The 24,199-nt window shown below is 39.8% G+C and overlaps 1 pseudogene; it reads right to left on the bottom strand.

Annotated features, from left to right (window-relative positions):
• Nucleotides 1-778: 778 nt before the first annotated feature.
• On the bottom strand, nucleotides 779-3,076 carry LOC103217933 (stress-70 protein, mitochondrial pseudogene; annotated as a pseudogene).
• Nucleotides 3,077-24,199: the final 21,123 nt, after the last annotated feature.

The following is a 24,199-nucleotide window of genomic DNA, read 5'->3' as shown; positions in this document are numbered from 1 at the left end:
TTTCCCATGCTGTTCTCATGGAGTGAGTAAGTCTCATGAGAGCTAATGGTTTTTAAAAAGGGAATTTCCCTGCACAAGCTCTCTCTTTGCCTGCTGCCATCCATGTAAGATATGACTTGCTCCTCCTTGCCTTCTACCATGATTGTGAGGCCTCCCCAGCCATGTGGAACTATAAGTCCATTAAACCTCTTTTTCTTGCGGGTCTCAGGTATGTCTTTATCAGCAGTGTGAAAACTAATACCCATTGGAAATAAGGCTGTAAAGACAGGTTCCTCTTCAAACTCCTGATGCCAGAAGTTGTTTCTTCTTTTTATAAAACAGAAAAAACTAACTTCATAATTTTCTTTTTTTTTTTTTTTGCTTTTCATATTTATCTAAAAAAAATCCAGAATGGGTAAGAGAACAATCATCAAGGATGCAGGTTCCAGACATAGGGCAGAAGATAGCTAGAAAAGTATGCCTGAAGGAAGTTAAGGGTCTAGCCTCATTCCTACATTGTTTTAATAGCTGTACCTAACAAAAATAGCTAAGCTTTCCATTGTTCTAGATTCCTCTGCCCCATCTACAAGCATGGCACAGACGGCTTGCTTTGTAAGGCCTCAGTTGAAGGACCCCATGTACACACAGGCCAGTACAGCAGTACTAGGCTGACTAGAAGGATCTCATCCCCATATGTGGTCTCATTTCAAATCTATGGCTGACTACCTTCATTGTTGTGTGCAAGATGATTTCACCTCTTGAAAATATGGTCACTTCAGCATTAAATAGTTAAATATTTATAATTACCAATTCATCCTACCTCCTTTTACAGGCAGCTGAAAAATGACAGGTTAGGGACATAGAACATTGTGAACTTTATACTGTTAGAATCACCATCCATTAAATGATCACTAGCTAATGGTCACTAAATTTACAAATTAAGGAAATTATATGTAGAATACTGCAAAAACACAGTAAACAGACTGAAGTTTGCCCATTTCTGCTCAGGAAGTCTCTTCACTCCTAAGCTTCATATGTTGTCCTTCTGGCTTCAAAATTTCTGCTATTATTACTGTTTTTCCTCCTTTTCATCTTCCTTTTGTTCCCCAGTGCCAGAACTTCCACAGCCTTCTCGCTCAGATGCCATCTTTTTGTATGCCATTTCAAAGAGCTTCAGTGATGCCTGCTGAAGAGAGGATGCTGCCTGTCTAATGTTTTCTCCTGTTTCGCTGTCTTTTCTAGCTAGGAGCTCCCTCATTTTGGAAATCTCTTCTTTCAGCTTGTTGCACTATCAGCAGGTAATTGGTCCTTGAATTTTTCCGTCTTGGTTTCTGTGGCGTATGTGATTCCTTCAGCCACATTAACTGCTTCAACTCGTTCCTTCTTTTACTGGTCTTCCTTAGCATATTTCTGTGCATTTTTAACCATATTTTCAATATCATCTTTGCTTAACCCACCAGAAGACTGGATTACAATCGGCTGCTCATGTCCTGTGCCTTTATCTTTAGCAGAAACATATATGGTCCCACTGGCATCAATGTCAAATGTAACTTCAATCTGAGGAACTCCATGAGGGGCTGGTGGAATTCCAATCAAAGCAAACTGTCCAAGGAATTTGTTGTCTCCAGCCATCTCTCTTTCACCCTGACACACTTTAGTTTCCACTTGTGTCTGATCATCAGCGGCAGTAGAGAATACCTGGCTCTTCTTGGTTGGAATAGTGGTATTCCTATTAGTAAGTTTGGTAAAGACACCTCGCAGAGTTTCAATACCCGGAGACAGGGGAGTGACATCAAGGAGCAGCACATCTGTAACATTGCTGGCCAACACACCTCCCTGAATGGTAGCTCCAATGGCCACAGCCTCATCAGGATTGACAGCTTTCCTTGGGGCTCTGCCAAAAATATCCTGCACAGTCTGCTGAACCTTGGGCATCCTAGTCATGCCACCCACAAGAGTCACTTCTCCTATGTCACTCTTGCTGACTTCTGCATCTTGCATAGCTTTTTGGCATGGAGTGATAGTCCTCCTGATTAGATCAGTGACAATCCCTTCAAATTGAGCACGGGTCAACTTCATATTCAAATGCTTGGGTCCAGAAGAATCCATTGTAAGATAGGGCAAATTGATGTCAGTCTGCACAGATGAGGAGAGTTCACATTTAGCCTTTTCAGCAGCTTCCCGTACCCTCCGAAATGCCACATTGTCTCTGGTCAAATCGGCCCCTGTCTCTCTCTTGAACTCCTTCACAATGTGCCGTAGCAAGGCCTCGTCAAAGTCTTCCCCACCTAAGAAAGTGTCCCCATGTGTGGATTTCACCTCGAATACTGCTTTCTGAATGTCCAGGATAGAAATATCAAAAGTTCCACTACCCAAATCATATACAGCAATGACTTTGTCTTCTGATTTGTCTAGACCATAGGCAAGAGCAGCAGCTGTGGACTCATTAATCACCCAAAGCACATTCAGTCCAGGTATCTGGCCAGCATCTTTAGTGGTCTGTCTCTGCAAGTCATTGAAATAAGCTAGGACTATGATCACAGCATTTTTTGCTGTGTGCCCCAAGTAATTTTCTGCAGTCTCTTTCATTTTCATCGACACAAATGCTCCGATCTGACTTGGAGAATACAGTTTTCCATGAGCCTCAACCCAGGCATCACCATTGGAGGCACGGACAATTTTAAAGGGAACATTTTTAATGTCTTTCTGTACTTCAGGATCATCATATCTCCGTCTAATGAGACGCTTGGTAGCATAGGATGTATTGTTTGGGCTGTTGCTTGGCAGGCATGCCAACAAGTCGCTCACCATCTGCTGTAAAGGCCACAACTAAAGGGACGGTTCTGGCACCTTCGGCATTCTCCAGCACCTTTGCTTGTGTACCTTCCATAACTGCCTCCTAGGAGTTGGTAGTACCGAAATCAGTACCAACAATTGCTCCCTTGATTGCTTCCGATGCATAATCCCGCCTTGAAACAACTCTAGAAGCCACATGACTAAGGCCATTCCAGCCATCCTGGTGGAGGGCGGCCGTAGGACCCCGGGAGGCTGCGGTACCCACTAGACCGGCTGTTGCAGCTCAGCTGGCGCTTATCATGGTGGCTAGATGGAGGAGTACCAGGCAGCAAACAGGCGCTCGGGCAGCTGGGAGCTGCGCGGTGTGGTCATAATTTTATAATATTTAAAAAGTTGCATGCAATCAAGTGCATAATATTAAGCATGCAGTTCCAGTTTTGATAAACAGTAACCATTATGACTAGCACTATAATCAACTGGGCTACTTCTGTCCGCATCTACTGCCATTGTCTTGCATAGTTTGGCATCAGTCAGTCCTCATTGGTCTTCTCACTTCCATTCATGTTCCACTTTGACTCATTCTCCTCCAGCAGCCAAACTAATTCAATTATTACATGAGCTAGATTATTTGATAATAACCTCTACTGCTTAAATTTGCTTAGATTACTTGATACTTGATACTACTGCTTAGATTAAAAGCCCCCACTAGCTCCCAATTGTTATAGAATGAACTCAAATTATTTAACATGGTCTAAAAGGCCCGGTGTATTCTGGTCCCTACCTTGCTCTCAGCCTTGCCTTGCACCATTCTCCCCCTTGCATTCTGTACTCCTGTAACATGGATCTTCCTTCAGTTCCTTGAATTTGCCAAATTCTTTCTTACTCTAAAGTCTAGATAGAGACACTCTTTTCCACTCCTTTGTATCCTTCAGGTCTGTGATAGGCAGATGGTGGCCTCCCAAAGATGTTTATGTCCTAATCTCCAGGAGCCTGTGAATACATTACCTTACATGGCAAAAGGAGCTTTGTAGATGTAATTAAGTCAAGGATATTGAGATGAAAATATACACCTGGATTGTTCGGCTGTGCCCAGTTTAATCATAATAGTCATTATGAGCAAAAGAGGGAGGCAGGAGAGCCAGTCAGCAAAGGAGATGTGAAAGCTGGGTTGAGGAGCTTGTCAGCTTTGAGGACAAAGGTGGTGATGAGCTGAGGACAGCAGGCAGCCTGTAGACACTGAAAAGGAAAGGAACGGATTCTCTTCTAGAGCCTCCAAAGAAACACAGCCCTGCCAGCATCTTGACTTCTGCCCCATAAGACCCATTTCAGACTTCTGGCTTCTAGAACTGTAAGGTAATCAATTTGTGTGGTTTTAAGTCATGAGGTTTCTAGTTATTTCTTACAACAGCAATTAAATGCTAACTTTTCAGAGACACCTTCCCCTAGCCACTCCATTTAAAATAGAGCCTGATATGGTTATGGTTTGGCTCTGTGTCCCCACCAAAATCTCATGTAGAATTGTAATTCCCAATATTGGGAAAGGGACCTGGTGGGAGGTGATTGGCTCATGGGGACAGATTTCCCCCTTGCTATTATAGTGATAGTGAGTGAGTTCTCATGAGATCTGATGATTTAAGTGTATGGCACTTTCCCCGTTGCTCTCTCTCTCCTGTCACCATGTGAAGATGTGCTTGCTTCCCCTTTGCCTTCTGCCATAATTGTAAGTTTACTGAGGCCTCCCCCACTGTGCCTCCTGTACAGCCTGCAGAACTGTGAGTCAGTTAAACCTCTTTTCTTCATAAATTACCCAGTCTCAGGTATGCCTTTTTAGCAGCACGAGAACGGACTAATACGGAACACTTTACCCCATGCCTTAACAGGTCTCAACCCCATTCCCACACAGCAGTCTCTATGCCACTCCTGTGCTTGTTTCCTGTATCGTAACACTCACCATTTGTAATATAATTATCTTTTACTTATTCTTTATCATTGTTGCCAGAATGTGTGCTCTGTGAGGACAAGGATAACATCTCATATACCATTGTATCGTCAGGAGCTACTATTGAAGCTACAATTTTTAAATTATGTGCTTAATCAGTATTTATTAATGATTCATTTCTGTGCTGTCCAATATAGTAACCACTAGTCACATGTGGCTTTTGATCATTTGCAACACAGCTAGTCTAAATTGAGATGTGTTGCAAGTGAAAAATACATTTTGAAGTCTCACTATAATTAAAGAATGTAAAATGTCTTAATAATACTTTTTTGTTGATTATATGTTGAAATGATGACATTTTGGACATACTGGGTTAAATAAATATATTATTGAAATTAATGCTGATGTTCTCACTCATAGGTGGGAACTGAACAATGAGCTCACTTGGACTCAGGAAGGGGAACATCACACATCAGGGCCTATCACGGGGACAGGGGAGGGGGGAGGGATTGCATTGGGAGTTATACCTGATGTAAATGATGAGTTGATGGGTGCTGACGAGTTGATGGGTGCAGCACGCCAACATGGCACAGGTATGCATATGTAACAAACCTCACGTTATCCACATGTACCCTATAACTTAAAGTATAATAATAATAAAAAAAGAAATTAATGCTGAATTATTAAAATTAATGTTACTTCTTTTTACTTTTATTAACATGGCTACCAAGACATTTAAAATTATGTATGTGATTTACATTCTATTTCACAGTGCTTAGATTGTGGATATCTTGAAAGAAAACCCCACATTTTATTTCACTTTGTATGAACCAAAATTATTTGCACATAGTAGCTTCTCAATAGTTTGCTGCATGAATGCTTGTTAACTTATTTTATTAAGAATATGTAACATTGGCTGGGCTTGGTGGCTCACGCCTGTAATCCCAGCACTTTGGGAGGCCGAGGCAAGTGCATCACCTGAGGTCAAGAGTTCCAGAACAGCCTGGCCAACATGGTGAAACCCCGTCTCTACTAAAAATACAAAAAAATCAGCCAGGTGTGGTGGTAGGTGCCTGTAATTCCAGCTACTTGGGAGGCTGAGGCTGGAGAATTGCTTGAACCTAAGAGGTGGAGGTTGCAGTGAGCTAAGAATGCACCATTGTACTCCAGCCTGGGTGACAAGAGTGAAACTCTATCTAAAAACATAAAAATAAAAAATAACATTGTACCAAGGCATAAAATTGGGCCAAAAGAGAAGATTTGCATCCAGCAATTTTTACCAACTAGATATTTGTGGTTACATGTGATACTTTTTACCAGATACATTTTCTAGCTGCTTTAAAATTAATGTTACTAATATATGTTATCAATCTGCAATTGAAAATAGAGCTAGATGGCAAAGTGATGACTTAGACGTTCTTGTACAGTTTAGTGCAATGGGATTCTACCTTCAGGGGCACAGCTTTTTCCTAAGAACACCCACTTTCTTATGAAACAGTTAAAAGTCTATCTAAGAAAATGTGCTAGGCACTGATTCTCAGTCTTTGTCTGAAAATTACTCTGAATGACCAGGGAAGAAAGTATATATACCCATGAGTTGAGAAATGAGGGCATTTAGAACCTAGCCTTGGGTTCTGCCCTCTCTCAGTTTGCTTGAGTTTTCTTTAACATCCATTGGTTTGTCTGAAAAATTCATGACAATATTACATTCATGACAATATTACATATAATATGGCTGTATTTGTCTTAGCATAAAGATATTCCTCTGTAGTCCAAATCCTCAAATAAAATAGATACTCCAAGCTTTTGTCTGAGGCTTTTTGTACTCTCCATGTGCTGATCCACCCGGGGGCACTGGTACCACACTCTGAGAAGAACAGAATTAAGACTGATGTCCTGAGTCTTGTCTTTCTGGGGAGTCCTTACATGACTGTAATGATGATAGGTTAAGCAGTTGAGTTGGGTAGCAGCTGGTGGGGAGGGAATGAAGTGATTCTCCCAGTTGATGTGGGGCTGCAGAGTGAGGGGAAACAATAACAAAAAACCATAGCAAAAATATGGAGGCCATCCCAAGGCCCGTGTTTATGGCCAAGACAAATTGACTGATGGGCTTTGTCTCTACCCACCCTTTATTTCCTTCTGACTTCAGGCTGCCTTTGGGATTGTTGCACGTGTGTGTGCCCATTTGTGTGTTTTGCATTTATATGCCTTTTAAAGCAACACTTAGAATCCACTTGCCTATATAAAAGTTAGAAGAAGGGGCATGGCATTGTGGCACATGTCTGTAGTCCCAGCACTGTGGGAGGCCGAGGCAGGTGGATGACTTGAAGTCAGGAGTTCAAGACCAGCCTGGCCAAAATGGTAAAACCACATCTCTATTAAAAATACAAAAATTAGCTGGGTGTGCGCCCAGGGGGCTGAGGCTGGAGAATCGCTTGATTCTGGGAGGCAGAGGTTGCAGTGAGCCAAGATCGCACCACTGCACTCCAGCCTGGGTAGCACAGCAAGACTTTGTCTCAAAAAAAAAAAAAAAAAAAAAAGTTAGAAGAAGGGAAAGACAGTGTCATTTTTCTAGACCATTCTCTTCCTTGGAGATGGCCCCTTACCTAAACCTAGTGATAGCCTGACCCGTCCTCCTTGTTTTGGTAACTGGCAATTTACATGCACTTTGTTATTTAATCCCCATTTTAGCCCTATAAGGTAGAAACTGGTTATTACCATTTGACAGGTGAACAAACTGAGTCTCACAGAGGTTACAAGGTCTGCCCATAGTCTACCTGACCTGTAAGTGCCCAAGTCAGGATTATGAGATTGTGGTTCTTTGCTGTCCCCCATCACAGTTTGCTGCCTATCCAGCAGGTTTAGAGGCCATTTCATCTTGATTTTACAATTTCTTTTCAGTGCCTCCTATATCCTAGGGATCATGCTGCACTTAAAAGAATATACAAAGATGAATACAATTTGTTCCCCACTGGCTCCCAGGCCAGAAACTTTTCCCCTATATGACACTCAAAGCAGGATGTAAGAAAGATAGGAACTACTCAATTACTTTCTTGGGGCCATTCATCCTGAATAGCCTAGAGTTAAACATTTCTTATTCAACATAGGTAGGTGAATGAGGCAACAATGTCTCCACCAGAAACAAAACAAAAGTCATAAAAAAAATTGGCACTTGAACAGAAAAGATGAACCACCATTGCTGTAGGTCCTTTGTCTCAATCATTCAGTAGAATGGAAAAAAAAATCACTTCATAAATCAGTCGAACTTGCTCTCATTCTACCATTCACAGAACATGGAATTACTTGCTTCGACTGATAAATGGATGTCTTTGCCAGAGTACTGTCACTGAGGCTTATATAACTTACAGCGCAATTATTACTTATGTCTTAGAAAGAACTTATTTATTTTAGCTTATATCATCTTTTCGTTCTTGAAACATGTCCTTTATGTATTTGCTTTTGAAAACTGGAGTAGATGCCAGCATAGAAAGAAGCTTTTCTATTACCATATCTGAAATATAGTTTTGAAAGTGGGTGATATGAAACAGTATGTTGATTTTTTGTGTTTTATCATCAGAAGCCAGAGCAAAAGGAAAATAACAACTGCATTTTAATAAAATTATGGCTATTTATGATTGGACTCCAATAAGTGCTAAAACCAGAGTGTGTGGAGTGGTCAAGCCTTAACTTTGTTAGTGCAGAAAAGATTGATTTATTACATTTTAGTTGTTAGAGTCCAAAGGGACTCTAACTTAAGAGTTAGATAAGGCACAACTTATCTACATATAAAAATATACATAGAGATACATACGTGTGTGTACCCAATATATACATGCAGACACATAATACACATAAAAGCTTATTAAAAACAACCAAATTCTATGTAAATCCTCTTAAAAATGTAAAAAGCTGAATCTTCAATTTTGCTGTGCATCTCCTACAATCTCAATTAATGCCTCTGAGGAAGAGAGCTGAATTTCAGCAACAGTATATAACTTGGTAATTGTACACAATTCCAGGTCATTTGCTAGGACTCCCAAGTGTTTTAGTGAAAGTTGAAAATTAGTCTGTAACCATTCATTTACATACATATACATACACATACATATATATGTGTATGTACATGTATATATACGCGTGTGTGTGTGTGTGTGTGTGTGTATTTGGAGATGGAGTTTCACTTTTGTTGCCCAGGCTGGAGTGTGATGGCATGATCTCAGCTGACCGCAACCTCTGCCTCCCAGGTTCAAGGGATTTTCCTCCCTCAGCCTCCCAAGTAGCTGGGATTACAGGCAAGTGCCACCACGCAAGGCTAATTTTTGTATTTTCAGTAGAGAGAGGGTTTCTCCATGTTGGTGAGGCTGATCTGGAAGTCCCGACCTCAGGTGATCCGCCCACCCCGGCCTCACAAAGTGCTGGGATTACAGGCGTGAGCTACTTCGCCTGGCCTCATTTTTGTATTTTTAATATGTACATCATGAATCTCTTTCTTCTTCTTAGCTTATGTCTGTCTTTCAGATTGGAATTAGGATGGTAAATTTTAATTGGTAATCATTCCACGTTTGATATGAAACCTGGGATTGCCCAGTGTCTTTCTGATTCTCAAAATCAACAACAAATTGCCTAAATTATTATCACATATAAATACATATTTAGTTTAGAGCCGAGCAGGCATATTTGCAAAACTTGAAACTAGAAGAATTTTTGATGCTTTTGCAGATAATATGCTCCCCTGCACATCTCTGCAGAAACAACTCTCCATGTTTCTCTCCTAAATAAATAAATTCTTTAGTAAAATCTAGGCTATTTCCCCTCAGTCCCCATTTTGTATTATGTTATCGTTTAGAAAGTCATATTTACAGTTATTTTTGAAACACTTCCTAATAAGGAAACTCTGTTTGGAAGAGGAAAATTGCCGGGTTTACTGTAAAGGTAGACTATCACCCTTCCACCTAATCTCTAATCCTATGCCTCACCGGCCAAGACATGATTGCCTAACTCAGTTGTCCTTTTTTTTCTACTTACCTTTAAAAAGGGTTTCTCCTTGATAATCGTGATGGATGTTAGATAACAACTGAAAGACCAGAGGGGGAAGTTGCTGTTGCTTTTTCTTTGTAACTCAAACTTACCTTTGTCACATACATTTTTCAGGTTTCTGCAAGTAGCCACTACCTTGTCCCTTTTGGTCTCCTCTTTTTCTCTAAGTTTTATTCTCCTTCTTATTTCTGTGAAAAGGGCTATCATGGAAACAATACTACTGAAAAAGAGAAGGCCAGACACAAACCGAGATCCACATTTTGACTTTTTAAAATTATACACTCTAAATTATGTTTGGACTTTTTCATTGATTTCAATATTTACAATTCAGCTAATTTAATAAATTCCCTTTTTTCTCCTTTTCTAAACTCTCTTATCCTCCCTTTTCCTCTCACTTCCTTGATTCTGTGTCTTGTAATTGTCTTACCTGGCCTCATAGGCCTCATAAAAGCCTGGAACTAGGGTGGTAAAAAGGAAACTCCTATGGGGTGGAAAATGTACAGATAAAGCCGAGTGGGCAAAGATAATTTTTTTTTTAGTATATGGAGTGGATTCATGGGTCAAGGTTGTCAACATCAATATATTAATTTTTATCTTCATTCCACAGAAATTGAGACATATAATTTCTCTTTCCCTTGTAGACTTTTCTTTCCTGTCAAACTTTCTGTCTTATTTCCAATTCTGGGGTTGAAAACTATAGCTTCAAATCTCCTAAAAGGAATTAACCTATAGCATTTGAACAGAGACACCGAATACTTACATATACCAACGTAGAATATGTAAATATTACTAATTGGTATATATTTATGCTATTTGCATTATTATTGGTCATTTGATGAGGCAAATTTTCAACAGAAAGTAGATCTACCCATCCTGTGGACATAATCTTGGAAGGTAAGCTTTTTAGAAAGAGGGATATTCTTTACATTCTATACAGCCTCTTGGAGTGCATGATGGTTGCTCTATGAATATTGTGTAATGAGAAATATGATGAAGCCACATTTTTTGGTAAGTCTATTCAGGCCTAAATGAAATCTTTTTTTTTTTTTTAATCTAAACAGAGGGTTAAACATCTTCCGACGTTGAGGCTGATATCTGATGTCTCTTTAAAACACTTCAACATTTCGGAGACTATGCTTGAAAAAATACAGTCACACACAGAGAAATCAAATAAAACTGAAATATATTTCTTACATATTTGGAAATCTTACACATTTTGTAAAATCTGAGACCTTGTCAATTGAAAAGTGTACCTTATTTTGTATCTCTCTCTCACACATACACGTGTGCACACACACACGGTGCTTGTTAGGATTTTTATTTTATACATTTTGAAGGATTATTTTAAGACTTAATTATAAAAATATTTTTAGAATTGATATTTCAGTCTGTGTACACATCAAAAGGAAAAGGAAAATAAAGAAAAGTAGCCAAGGCATTCCTAAAATTTGTTCACATCCAGAATCCAATTCTCTGGAAACCCTGTTGGCTCAGTTACTGGTGTTCATGATTTTCCTCACACTGCCATCCCCTGTGCCATTAAGAGTGTTAATGATGCAGAATTTCTTAAAAGAATGCTCTGGTATTGTCTCTGGGATTTTCTCTGAAGCAGTTGATTCTTAGTTGCAAGATTTGATGCCTGTGCTTACTTGACTGTCTGAGGTACCAACAGAATATTTTCAGATAATAGCCAGGACTCATATTTTTTCCTTAAGTGGGCCTGAAATGGTTTGTTGACAGAAATATTGATGGGTTGTGATTGTCCAGTTGGGTCACTAGGAATGACAACTGAGCTCAAAGATGTGCAGGTGATGATAACTACTTTGCTTTTGACCTGACTGATAGCAATTGTGAGATGCATTCTGATTTTATAATGCAAAAATACAAAAGCAGACTCATCTCAGAATTAATAAAAAATGATGGACATTTTATTAGATACAAGCCATCATGTTAGATTGATTATTCTACAATGTAATTTGAATTAATCACTCATTTTAACATTAGGTATCATTAAACATAGCATATTAGTTCATTCTCAGGCTGCTATGAAGAAATACCCAAGACTGGGGTAATTTGTAAAGAAAGTGGTTTAATTGACTCACAGTTCCACATGAATAGGGAGGCCTCAGGAAACTTACAATTATGGCAGAAGGCACCTCTTCACAGCACAGCAGGAGAGAGAATGAGTGCCTATTGAAGGGGGAAGCCCCTTATAAAACCATCATATCTCATGAGTACTCATTCACCTCCACGAGAACAGCACAGGGAGAACTGTCCCCATGATTCCACTATCTCCGCCTGCTCCCGCCCTTGACACATGGGGATTATTACACTTCAAGGTGAGATTTGGGTGGGGACACAGTGCCAAGTCATATCACGCAGCTTCATTTTAAAGTTCATTGACTATATTTTCACTCACCTTCCTTTTTTGTTGATTCCTGATCTTAGGGAAATTATGAAGTATTGAAACATTTTGTGGTTAGATTTCAGACTTGTTTCTTAAATAAAAGGTAGCATAAGCACCCGATAATTGTCAATGCTCAGGTCCACTCTCTGAGTATTGATGCATAATCTTGTGGGGGTGGGTAACTTGCAGTGTGACAACGGCATGGACTTTAAAGCCTGTTTTGGGATCTAAATATTGGTACTATAAGCAGTAACTGAAAGACCTCGAGAGAGTCTCTTAATTTCTCTTAAATTTAGCTTCCTTTCCTACATAAAGCATGATATTAATATTTATTTGTAGAATTATTTTAAGGATTAGGATTGTTGAAACCTGGTGGATGCTCAACAAAAGGTACAAAAGGTTAGATGTTATTATATGCGGCCTACCCCAATCTGGGTATCAGAATGACACCTTCAATTATCATTTGGGTATGTTTAATTTGGTACTTTTGTTCACTTTCTACTTACAGTAATCTTTAGCTTGTGATTTTATGAAAACTAAAAATCAGTTAAACAGGTAATATCATTTGGCTGTGTCCCCACCCAAATCTCATTTGAATTGTAGTTCCCATAATCCCCATGTGTCCTGGGAGGGACTCAGTAGGAGGTAATTGAATCATGAGGCAGGCTCTTCCCATACTGTTCTTGTGGTAGTGATTAAGTCTCATGAGATCTGATGGTTTTATAAATGGAAGTCCCCCTGCACAAGCTCTCTTGCCTGCTGCTATGTAAGGCGTGACTTTACTCCTCATTTGCTTTGTGTCATAATTGTGAGGCCTCCCTAGCCATGTGGAACTTGTGGGTCAATTAAACCTCTTTCCTTTATAAATTACCCAGTGTTGGGTATGTCTTTATTAGTAGCATGAGAACAGACTAAAATAACAGGGTAAACCATGTAAAGTTTTGAAAATGACTTATACTCGAATATACATATATGCATGAACTTCTGTATTAATCAGGATTCTCTAGAGGGACAGAACTAATAGGATAGATGTATATATGAAGGGAAGTTTATTAGGAGAATTGACTCAGATAGTCACAAGGTGAAGTTCCACCATAGGCTGTCCGCAAACTGAGGAGCAAGAAAGCCAGTCTGAATCCCAAAACCTCAAAAGTAGGGAAGCCAACAGTGCAGCCTTCAGTCTGTGGCCAAAGGCCCAAGAACCCCTGGCAAATCACTGGTGTCAATCCAAGAATCCAAAAAGCTGAAGAACTTGGAGTCTGATGATCAAGGGCAGGAAGCATCCACTGCGGGAGAAAGATGGAAGCCGGAAGACTCAGCAAGTCCACTTTTTCCAACTTCTGCCTGCTTTATTCTAGCTGCACTAGCAGCTGATTAGATGGTGCCCACACAGATTGAATGCAGTGCAGCTTTATTCTAGCCACTGGCAGCTGAGTATATGGTGCCCACTCGGATTGAGTGGGTAGTGTACCCATTAGATAGTGGGCACCATCTAATCAGCTTCCAGTGTGGCTAGAATAAAGCAGACAGAAGAAGTAGGTCTGCCTCTCCCAGTCCACTAACTCGAATGTTAATCTCGCTTGGCAACACCCTCACAGACACACCCAGGAACAATACTTTGCATCCTTCAATCTAATCAAGTTGATACTCAATATTAACCATCACAACTTCCAATGATATTATAGATCAATTAGGATGTAGTTTTGGCACATTAATTCCCAGTTTCTTCTCATGAAATTGGACTGGTTGAGTCTCCAGAAAAGAATGGCTGGGTTTCAGTCATTGAATAATGGCTGGGCTTCAGCATCTTCTGCTCCACTGTAGTGACTCCATGTGGATCCCTGTCAAGCTCTGATGGACTGGTCATTTTCTTCTGTTATTCGTTATGTACCAATGACTGAGAGCTTTCAGTCTCGTGTGTAAAGCAAGGTCTTGAACTTGTCAAAATGTATCAAGTATACTTCTATTGTGCTAATGCTCCTAGCCTTATGCATTACTACATCGTTCTTCTAAGGCTTACATGGTCTATAGCTCCTCTGTTAAAATGAATGCAAATTGCCTTCTGGTACTGCGTGACCAGGGTTTTTATAAGACTATCTCTTCATTGATTTTTGCTCAGAAGTCTTTTCTTCCAACTTTGCTTCTTCTTCCCACTCTTAAGTCTCCATTGGCTACAGGAGCTAGGATCACATCCAGCTTGTCTCTTTGGGTTTTCTCTTAAAATTCACTTACATTTGGATCACACTTCCATAGAGGTTCTCGTTGATAAGTGCCACATTGCTGAAATAGTTGTCTCCATGAGTCCCAGGGGACAGGATAGTGCCTATTAACTATTAATTCAAGCAGTATTATATAGTGAAAGGGGCATGTAGATGGTATTTAGGTAACCTGAGTTTGAATTTTCGCTCTGCCACTTGCTAGGAAGGTGACCTTAACCATTTCATATAATATGTCTGAATCTCAGTCTTCTCATTTATAAAATGGAGATATTCTTGCCTTACTGAGTTAACAGGGGGACTAACTCAGATGAGAGATGTAAAGAGCTTGTCACAGACAAAGCCTTCGATAAATAATTGTAATTATTAAGTGCATCATCATCCTGCATTCACTGAATAAACTACCTGGCATTCAGATCTACCCTTTGGAAGTTATTTTACCTCCCTTAGACTGATGCAGTTTCTGGACCCTGCTTTGGGATACCTCATTGCTGGTGGGGAAGAAAGGAATGCCTTTCCTAGTGTAAACGGTATAGCCATAGTATCTAAATTTTTGAAAAAGTGAAACCCTACTAAATCTTAACCATTCATTTTCTCCTATTGCTTGAAATTAAATTTGCTTTTGGTGAGAAGGACACTTCTGAAATATTCATTCTAACCTTTTTCTAAGTTGCACAGAAGACCAGCATTTTACCACATGGACTGTAGGTCACAGTCCTCAGATTCCCTCATATCACTAGAGCTAGATGTTCTGATTTAATGAAGCCTTCGTTGTCTTTGCCTCTGTTTAATGCACAGCATGTTTCTAACATGCATTCCCTTTACCATCCACTGGTGTTTGAAATCTCTACTTTGGATAGTGCTTTCATTCATGGAACTGTTAAAAAGGTTAACAGGAAAGAGTGAATTTACATTTTTTCATACTTTCTTACAAAGATGGAAGAAACATGTCAAGAAAAAAATCTACTTTTAAAAGATAAAACATATCGTATATTTAGAAATGTTGGTACTTCATTTAGGAATTAATGTTATTTACAGTGTCTGCTAGGCATTATTTAAGGAATTGCTTATTCTATCAGGTATTCAAAACATGCACCCTCCTCCATTCCAACACATAAAGACCTCAGCAAATAATGTAGAGTTTATAGTACTGGGAGCTTCATTTTTTAGAACTAATTTCACTGATATATAATTGCTGGTGTAAATGTTGGCACTTCCTTAACTAAAGTTGTGATAACGAGCCTTGCTATAATGAAAACAAATGAGATTAATGGTCTTTTCCAGGTTTTTATCAGGCAGTGGCTGTGAGATTGAAATTCCTTTTGCTTTGCCTTAGATAGGGTTGTTTTTTCCCCTAATCCAAATGAAATAATACAGAATTTACCTGCTCAGTCTTTTTATAGAATATGCAAATACTCTGAGGAGCATCAGAATGTGTATTCATGTTGAGAAGAACTGTGCAAATGTAAGGTAGTCTTTAAAAAAAAGTAGTTGCAAATTCAATAAAAAAGCATACATTTCTTTTTGTAAAATGAGCATTATTTGATGTAAATAACAAATTGGTAAAAAAAAAAAAAATCCCTTTCTCTAAATATGGTGTACAGCATAGTCCAGATAATTCAGAGTTTTAATGTCAAAGCATAAAGTTATTTTAGAAATGTATCTTGATTGACAAGTCTTTTTGCAGCAACCTAATGATTAAAATTACAGTGTATAGCTGACATTACAGCTTCATTAAAGAACTGTATTTTGTGTATTATACTATTGCTTATTTATACTATTACTGCAGCTATTTCATATATATTAGATATTAGCCCCCCACTAAGCAGTAGAATTTGTCTACCTAAAGGATTTGTGTAATCAGAGTTTTAATCAAATAATAGTCTCTAATGAAGAGTTATGATTCTCCTGTGCTAAGAAAATGGTACAGTCCATCGGTTTTCTGCCAAGAACATATCAAGAGATTAAACGTACTTTCATTATTGTATTCAAGAACAATATTGTAATATTTGCACTAATAGTGTAAATATTTGCACTAATATGTTGCCATTTTAGTATTTTCTGAGGTGTACATAGTCTCACAGGTGAATAATTAAAGGATCTGCCGCCTTGGGTAGCACATAGCAGTGCTTGATATAGGTTTGATTATTTCACTTGTCTCAAATAATCCATAACTGTCTTCTGTAATTATTTTCATCATCCAGCCAAGCAAAGATAAAAGATGGAACATGTTTCTTTTGCCTACTCCCAAGGAAACCCCATTACCCTTGAAACACCACATGACCACGTAAAGCCCAATCAGGGTCCAAAGAAGCAGTCAGCAAGGACAAGCTGAGTGTGAACCGAAAATGAAGTTGTTACCAAACAGCAAACCGCAGTCCTCGCTTCTTATGAATATTTGAATGAGTAACTAAAAACAGCTCAGTAAACTCTAAGCAAATGTGACAGCTGAAACTGCCTGGAAACCAGGAGTCCACCAGGACCGTGATGAAAAGCTCACCAGTTACTTTGTACCTCTTGCTGCTATGGGTCTACAGAGGGACGGTATCAGATCTCTTTTCCTCAAATATAAGTTATGGAAAATCTGATTTATCTCTGCACTTTCGGAATCCAAACAGCCCCCAAAATCTCTTGTGTTATTTTGAATTCATTAAAGTGCAATGATTTCTAACAATCTTTTCAAGGAAAGAGAATAGCCAAGTTTTTTTTTTTTTTTTTTTTTTTCAGATCCTGAAATATTGATGTTGCCGTTGTTTTTACTCCTAGAAAATTGGACCTAGTCAATCTTTCATGAATATCTTTCTGCTCATTCCATGCAGCAAGAAAGACAGTGAGAACAGAGCCCCTGAAGCCAGAATTACAAATTTTCCATATAGAAGAGTTCCAGAAAATATCTGTAGAAGATATATTTCAAAAGAAAACTAAAAAACAATTCATTTTTCCTGAGTCTTCTTTAATATATAGACAAAATATTACTACTATGATTATTATCTTCAATTTACTAGGAAATACAATAGTACATAATTTTCAAGTTGGTGGCTTTAACTGGAAGGAAATGGTCAGTTATTTAGTTCCTCTAAGTGTGTATAGTAAATTCTCCTTAAACCCACTTAGTTTTGTTCATTTGATGAATGCTTTAAATACAATGAGAGCCCTCTTATAGGCCATAAATTCCTAGTAAAGTAAAAAGCTATGCAGTATGTGGATCTAATAGACAAACTGCTACAGCTCAAATCTAGTAGCTAACTGAAGATAAAATCAAACTAAGGGGAACCTTGGTGAAGTTATTGTTTATTCAGTGGTTGTTTGTAAAAAGTCTGTGAAACATGAAGTTTCAGTCAGCCTCTTCAGTAGTTCCAGAAGACAGCAGCCACAGCCTTTATTGCTGAAGAGTTTATGAGTATTTTTAATGACAATGAGGACCACAATGGTTTCCTAAGAGGCCACTACAGGGACTTATCTCTTCATCATTGAAACTGAGAGCCCTAATTCCATCTTAGCTGTAAAATTACTATTCCAGTTCCTTGGAGTATCTGAGCTATGTCAGCCACAACATGCTGTTCAATTTCTCCTTTCTCTTTTGCCATGTGTGGATTTACACATGGTGTTACATATTGCTGGATTTTTAATTCTGCAGTAAAAATGGGAAGAAGAACACAAAATGCAATTGTGGTTTATGCTTATACCGTGGGGAGATGGAGAGTCTTTAGAGGGAAAGTAACTAGACAGAAGGAATATTTGTGACGTCCACATTAGAAACCCAGGCCCTGGAGACAAGTAGGAACATAGCGACTCTGAAGCAGCAGGAGGAGACAGAAACCTATTTTAATATTGAGTGTTAGGCAGGATTAAGGCCATTTGCAAAATCACACTAAACCCTCACTATATGTCATGTTGGATTGGAAGTTAGAACGGTTGCTAGCTATGCAGGCTTCAGAAAAATCATTTATATTTTCTCATCTATATGGTGTACATCAGTGGTCCCCAGCCCCTGGGTCATGGACTGGTATTGGTCCACAGACTGTTAAGAACTGGGCTGCACAGTGGGAGGTGAGGGGCAGGCGAGCAAAGCTTCATCTGTAATTATAGCTGCTCCCTATTGCTTGCATTACTGCCTGAGCTCTGTCTCCTGTCAGATTAGTGGCAGTGTGTCCGGAATTGGTGGGTTCTTGGTCTCACTTACTTCAAGAATGAAGCCGCAGACCCTCGCAGTGAGTGTTACAGTTCTTGAAGATGATGTGCCCGGAGTTTGTTCCTTCAGACGTTCAGATGTGTCTGGAGCTTCTTACTTCTGGTGGGTTCGTGGTCTTGCTGTCAGGATTGAAGCTGCCGACCTTCGTAGTGAGTGTTACAGCTCTTAAAGGCAGCGCATCTGGAGTTATTCCTTCTTCCCCGTGGGTTCGTGGTCTGGCTGACTTCAGGAGTGAAGCTGCAGACCTTCACAGTGAGTGTTACAGCTCATAAGGCAGCCTGGACCCAGAGTGAGCAGCAGCAAGATTTATCGCAGAGTGAAAGAACAAAGCTTCCACAGTGTGGAAGGAGACCAGAGCGGGTTACCGCTGACTGGCTAGGGCAGCCTGCTTTATTCCCTTATCTGGCCCCACCCACATCCTGCTGATTGGTCCATTTTACAGAGAGCTGATTGGTCTATTTACAATCCTTTAGCTAGACACAGAGTCACAGGGTGTCAGTCCTCCACGTCTCCACTAGGTTAGCTAGATACAGAGTACCAATTGGTGTATTCACAAACCCTGAGCTAGACACAGAGTGCTGATTGGTGCACATACAATCCACTGGCTACATATAAAAGTTCTCCAAGTCCCCACTAGGTCAGCTAGATGCAGAGTGCTGATTGGTGGACATACGATCCTCCCGCTAGATACAAAAGTTCTGCAAGTCCCCATCCAGTTCAGGAGCCCAGCTGGCTTCACCCAGTGGATCCTGCACCAGGGCTGCAGGCGGAGCTGCCCGCCAGTCCCGAGACTCCCCTGCACTCTTCAGCCCCTGGGCTGTGGATGGGACCGGGCGCCACGGAGCAGGGCGTGGCGCCCATCGGGGAGGCTCAGGCCGCGCGGAAGTCCACCGCAGGGGGAGGAGCTCAGACATGGCTGGCTGCAGGTCTCGAGCCCTGCCCTCGGCGGAGGCAGCTAGGGCCTGGCGAGAATTTGAGTGGTCGCTGAAGGGCCGGCACTGCTGGGGGACCCAGCGCAACCTCCGCAGCTGCTGGCCCGGGTGCTAAGCCCCTCACTGCCCTGGGCCAGCGGTGCCGGCCGGCCGCTCCGTGGGCGGGGCCCGCCGACCCCGCGCCCGCGCCCGCGCCCGCCGGAACTCACAATGGCCCGCGTGCGCAGCGCCCAGCCCCGGTTCCAGCCCGCGCAGCCCGGGTTCCCGCCCGCGCTTCTACCTCCACACCTCCCGGCAAGCGGAGGGAGGGCTCCGGCCTCAGCCAGCCCAGAGAGGTGCTCCCAGGGTGCTGGTGCCGTGGCGGGCTAAAGGGCTCCTCAAGCGCCGCCAGAGTGGACGCCCAGGCCGGAGGCTGTGGAGGCGCTGAGAGTGAGGGCTGCTAGCACATTGTCACCTCTCAGCGGCATTAGATTCTCATAGGAGTGTGAATCCTGTTATGAACTGTGCATGGGAGAGATCTAGGTTGCATGCTCCTTATGAGAATCTAATGCCTTATGATCTGTCACTGTCTCCCATCACCCCCAGATGGGACCATCTAGTTGCAGTGAAACAAGCTCGGGCTCACATTGATTCTACATTATGGTGAGTTGAATAATTATTTTATTATATATTACAATGTAATAATAAAAGAAATAAAGTGCACAATAAGTGTAATGTGTTTAAATCACCCCAAAACCATCCCCCACCCCCAGTCTGTGGAAAAGTTGTCTTCCACAAAACCGGTCTCTGGTGTTAAAAAGTTCGGAGACCGCTGGTATAGATGAGAGAACATTTATTCCGAATGGACAATTACAAAGGCAGTTCCAGGAACAGAATGAACATAGATTTTAGAGGTAGAAAGATCTGGATTTGCATTCCTTATCCATCATTTACCAGTCGTGTAAGCTTCCTTGAACAATCTTCATTTAGGACCCATGGATAGTTCCCCTGTGAGAAGGCTATAAAAAACAGAAAAGGTGATCTCCAAAGAGTGTCTACACATGCAGGTGTTCTGGTAAAAGTTAGTTTTCTTCCTGTCTTTGTTCTAAAGCCTTTTCCAATTTTAAATTCTACAAAGCGCTCATGGACTAAGATCAAATTCTCCTGCAGTGTGCTTGAATAGGTTTGTAACTGCTGCTGTTGCTCAGGGGTATATGTGACACCTGGCACATGTGAAGGATTTTAAAATTTAATGTTTGGGATGCCTAGCAAATATCAAGAGAGGAGTGAGAGGTGAAGAAGGACAGGGCCAGTTGATATCACCAAATATGCTATCTTTGATACTTGCTCTTTTGTTTTAGAGTCTGTGATGTAAAGTTGTTTTGTATCACAATGTAGTAGTATAACTTTGAAGGTCAAAACGAGGTCAGAGTTTGAAAATGAAAGTTACTTCCAAACATGTACTGTGGGACATGAATATTCATGGACTTGTACTCATTTTTCATTCATTATATTGGTTTTCAAGATAAATTTTAAAAAAAACCTTATAAATAAGGGATCTTAAAAGTGGCCTTAGAAAACAAGAGAATACACACCAGGGGTGTAATTCTAGCTGAAGTAGTTTCTTAAAGGTTTTACTTAAATGTGTGGGAAAAAAGCCCCGCTGAAAACAAACAAATAAAACCCCCAAACACCTGTATTACAAGTCTTGTTAAAATAACTCAACAAAGGACCCAGCAATCTCATTTTTAGATATTTGACCTGAAGAAATAGCATTACAATTGGGGTTCATATGTTTAACGCAGCATTTTCTCTAAGGGTAACTAATTGGAACTGGCCTACTTTTCCCTCAATAGGAGAATAAACAACAGTACATACATACTATGAAATATATTGCCATTAAAAAGAACGAGGCAGATCTATGCATACTGCCATAGGAAGACGTCTCTGATTTATTCTTAGGTGAAAAACAGCAAATTACTGAGCAGTTTGCGTGGTGTGTACCCATTTTGAAACAAAAAACAGTTTATATATGTGCATAAATGTATCATACAAATGAGTGTGTGTGCATGCGTATTAGGCTAACATAGAAAAAGATTTGAAATAATACTTGCATAGCTATTTGCAGTGACAACTCTTGAGGTTAGTGGTTTTTGTCTTTATAATGCAATTCTATAGTGGTATAACTTATTACCACAAATGTAATACTTTAACAATAAAAAAATTTAAATATGAGTCTTGGTCTTGAAATGACTTGGCAAATCAACACATTTCTTCTGGTCCTATCCCCTTTCCCACCTCCCCGGTTATTTAACACTGATGTATTAATATTTCAAAGACCCAAGGACAAAATATAAAATAAATTAGTTCTTGGTGTTAGCTCTTGTGTTATTCTGCCCTGAATCCAATCCTGACACTTCCACTAGCTACTTGTGTATTTCAGAAAATATACAAGTTTCAATGCTCAGCTTCCTCACCTATAAAATAAAAAAAAAGTTGACATAAACAAAGGGATTGGGCAGATTAATTTTCTTCCAGTTCTGAGATACTGTGTTTTCTGTTGAAACAAAATAAATTTCATGGTCCTTTGCAGCATAATACTTTCTCCCATGTACTTCACATTTTATAGTAAATAACTCATTACTTTATTGGAGCAATGACTAACAGTGATATCATAATGCTCAATTTAGTCCTGATTTTTTGTTGTTGTTTTTCTGAGTACCTTGAATGTGAATCTGTGGACCACTAACACCTTCAGACCTTCAAAACTTCTGCACAAGGAAGGTTCAGAGGTCCTAACCTTTCTTTTGGAAAATGGTGACCAAATGCATCCCCATGTTAGAGTTGACAAGTATTGAGGGTACACTGTGCTCTTCTCATTCTCTCCTGGGCTTGCTTGCATTTGACGCTAGCTGCCCTTTTCCTACCCTACAGAAGGCCCAGGAACGTGACTGGCAGACTTCCTGGAACATTGTGTCACAAACGCTTGTTCTTTTTATTGCTCAACTGGTCCAGGGCATATATTTGCAGCAAGCTGGCTTTTCAAGAGAATGCATTATGAATAAAGGCCACTGCGATTTGTTTGACACCATTAAAGTTATTTTGCTTTCTCTGACCAGAGTGAGATCATCAATTACTCTTGTTCTCTGAGTAAACACGACTCTAAGGATCACCCATTACTTGCAGAGGAATGAGAGGCACAGAAGACGCTGTGCCTGCCCTTGGAAGTTTAAATTTGTATTGTGGGAGACAGACCAGATAAAAAATAAATCACAAATGTAGAACATGATGTGCCATTTTAAAAAGCAGCAAAGATAAATGTACTGAACAAAGAGATACGAAACTATGTTCTGAGGAAGTACTGAAGTGGCTTCTGGAGGCTTTAGCAAAGCACTTTCCCCAGAAGCACATCAGGGAGAAAAGTCAGAGATTTGTATGATATCACTACAATAAAGGAATTTCTAGAACAATTTTTATAATGATAGTTTAGCCCACATTGGACTGATATTTATTTATCAAGCTAAAATAAAGTATTCACTTTTATGTTTCCAGTAGATTAATGCTCGATAGGAGTTCAGATGGCCAGAAATTGAAGAGGTGCTGTCTATGGCAGTCTTTCCCCATGTGGGGTCTAAACAAGACCACCTATTGTGGAATAAAGAAAGAATACTAGATCTTTCAAAATTTATTTTTTACACTGTTCTCTAAAATGTTCTACTTCTGTATTTGTTTTATAACACTCATGACACATTAGTAAATATTACAAGAATATAATTTCTAAATATACACTCATGGTTAGGGTTGCATACTTAAAGACATTTTGATTTGTGCCATATGTATTTGTTAAATTTTACCTTAACTCAGTTATTTTGGACATATTGATTAGTAGTTTAAATGACACTTGTAGAAATACAATAGTCAAAAAATTTAGAAATCAGTGCTTTTGAGAAAAATAACTCCTAATTTAATTTGTACAACAAACATGTTTTTTATAAAGGGATCTTACTCTTTTAAAAGCAAATCTAGTGTTTCTTCTGAATTTCTTACGTATCAGAAAAATTCTTTAGTCTGAAAAAGTTGGCAGAAAAATCCATGATTAATAGATAAATAGTATTCTTTTCAAATCCTTCTGGCTTTTAAGCTAAGCCACCAGGGATTTGCATGTGGGGAAAGAGTTTTGAAGGTAAGAGGTTTTTCTTCTTATGATTTGAATGCAATGCTTTTGAGATTTCTGTGATTTATTGGTAGTAAAGTGACTTTGTTAGGATGACCTATTTGAAGCTTTTCTTGTCATTGTGCTGTTACGAATACCTGGAATCCACCCTATCTTCAGAGTCCATCCTCCGCACCAGATAGACTGTGGTCATTTGGTGTCACCAGCTCTGTCTTTCCATTTTATTCTCTGTCAGGTTCCCTCTCACATCCTGCAGCAGGTGGGTTATTCTTATTGAATTCGTGTGTAATTATGGAAAATTTCTTGAATACCAATATGACATTTGACTTTGATCAAGGGATTCCCTACTAATTCCGCGGCTCATGGAAGGGGTGGAGATTTCTATCTTCTTTCAAGAGTACCTTTTCAAGAAAGGGTAAATTGGCACTTGGACAAAACTATTGTAAACTGGCACATCCTCTTGATTTATAAAATGATTTTCTCTACTTCAAATAAAAAATGAGAATGGAATTTTATTAATGGAATAAGCATGGCACAAGATATTCTTA

Source organism: Chlorocebus sabaeus, chromosome 10, assembly GCF_047675955.1.
Source record: "Chlorocebus sabaeus isolate Y175 chromosome 10, mChlSab1.0.hap1, whole genome shotgun sequence".
Lineage (NCBI taxonomy): Eukaryota > Metazoa > Chordata > Mammalia > Primates > Cercopithecidae > Chlorocebus > Chlorocebus sabaeus.
The sequence above is the reverse complement of the archived record's forward strand: the minus strand, read 5'-3'. Positions and strand labels throughout refer to the sequence as shown.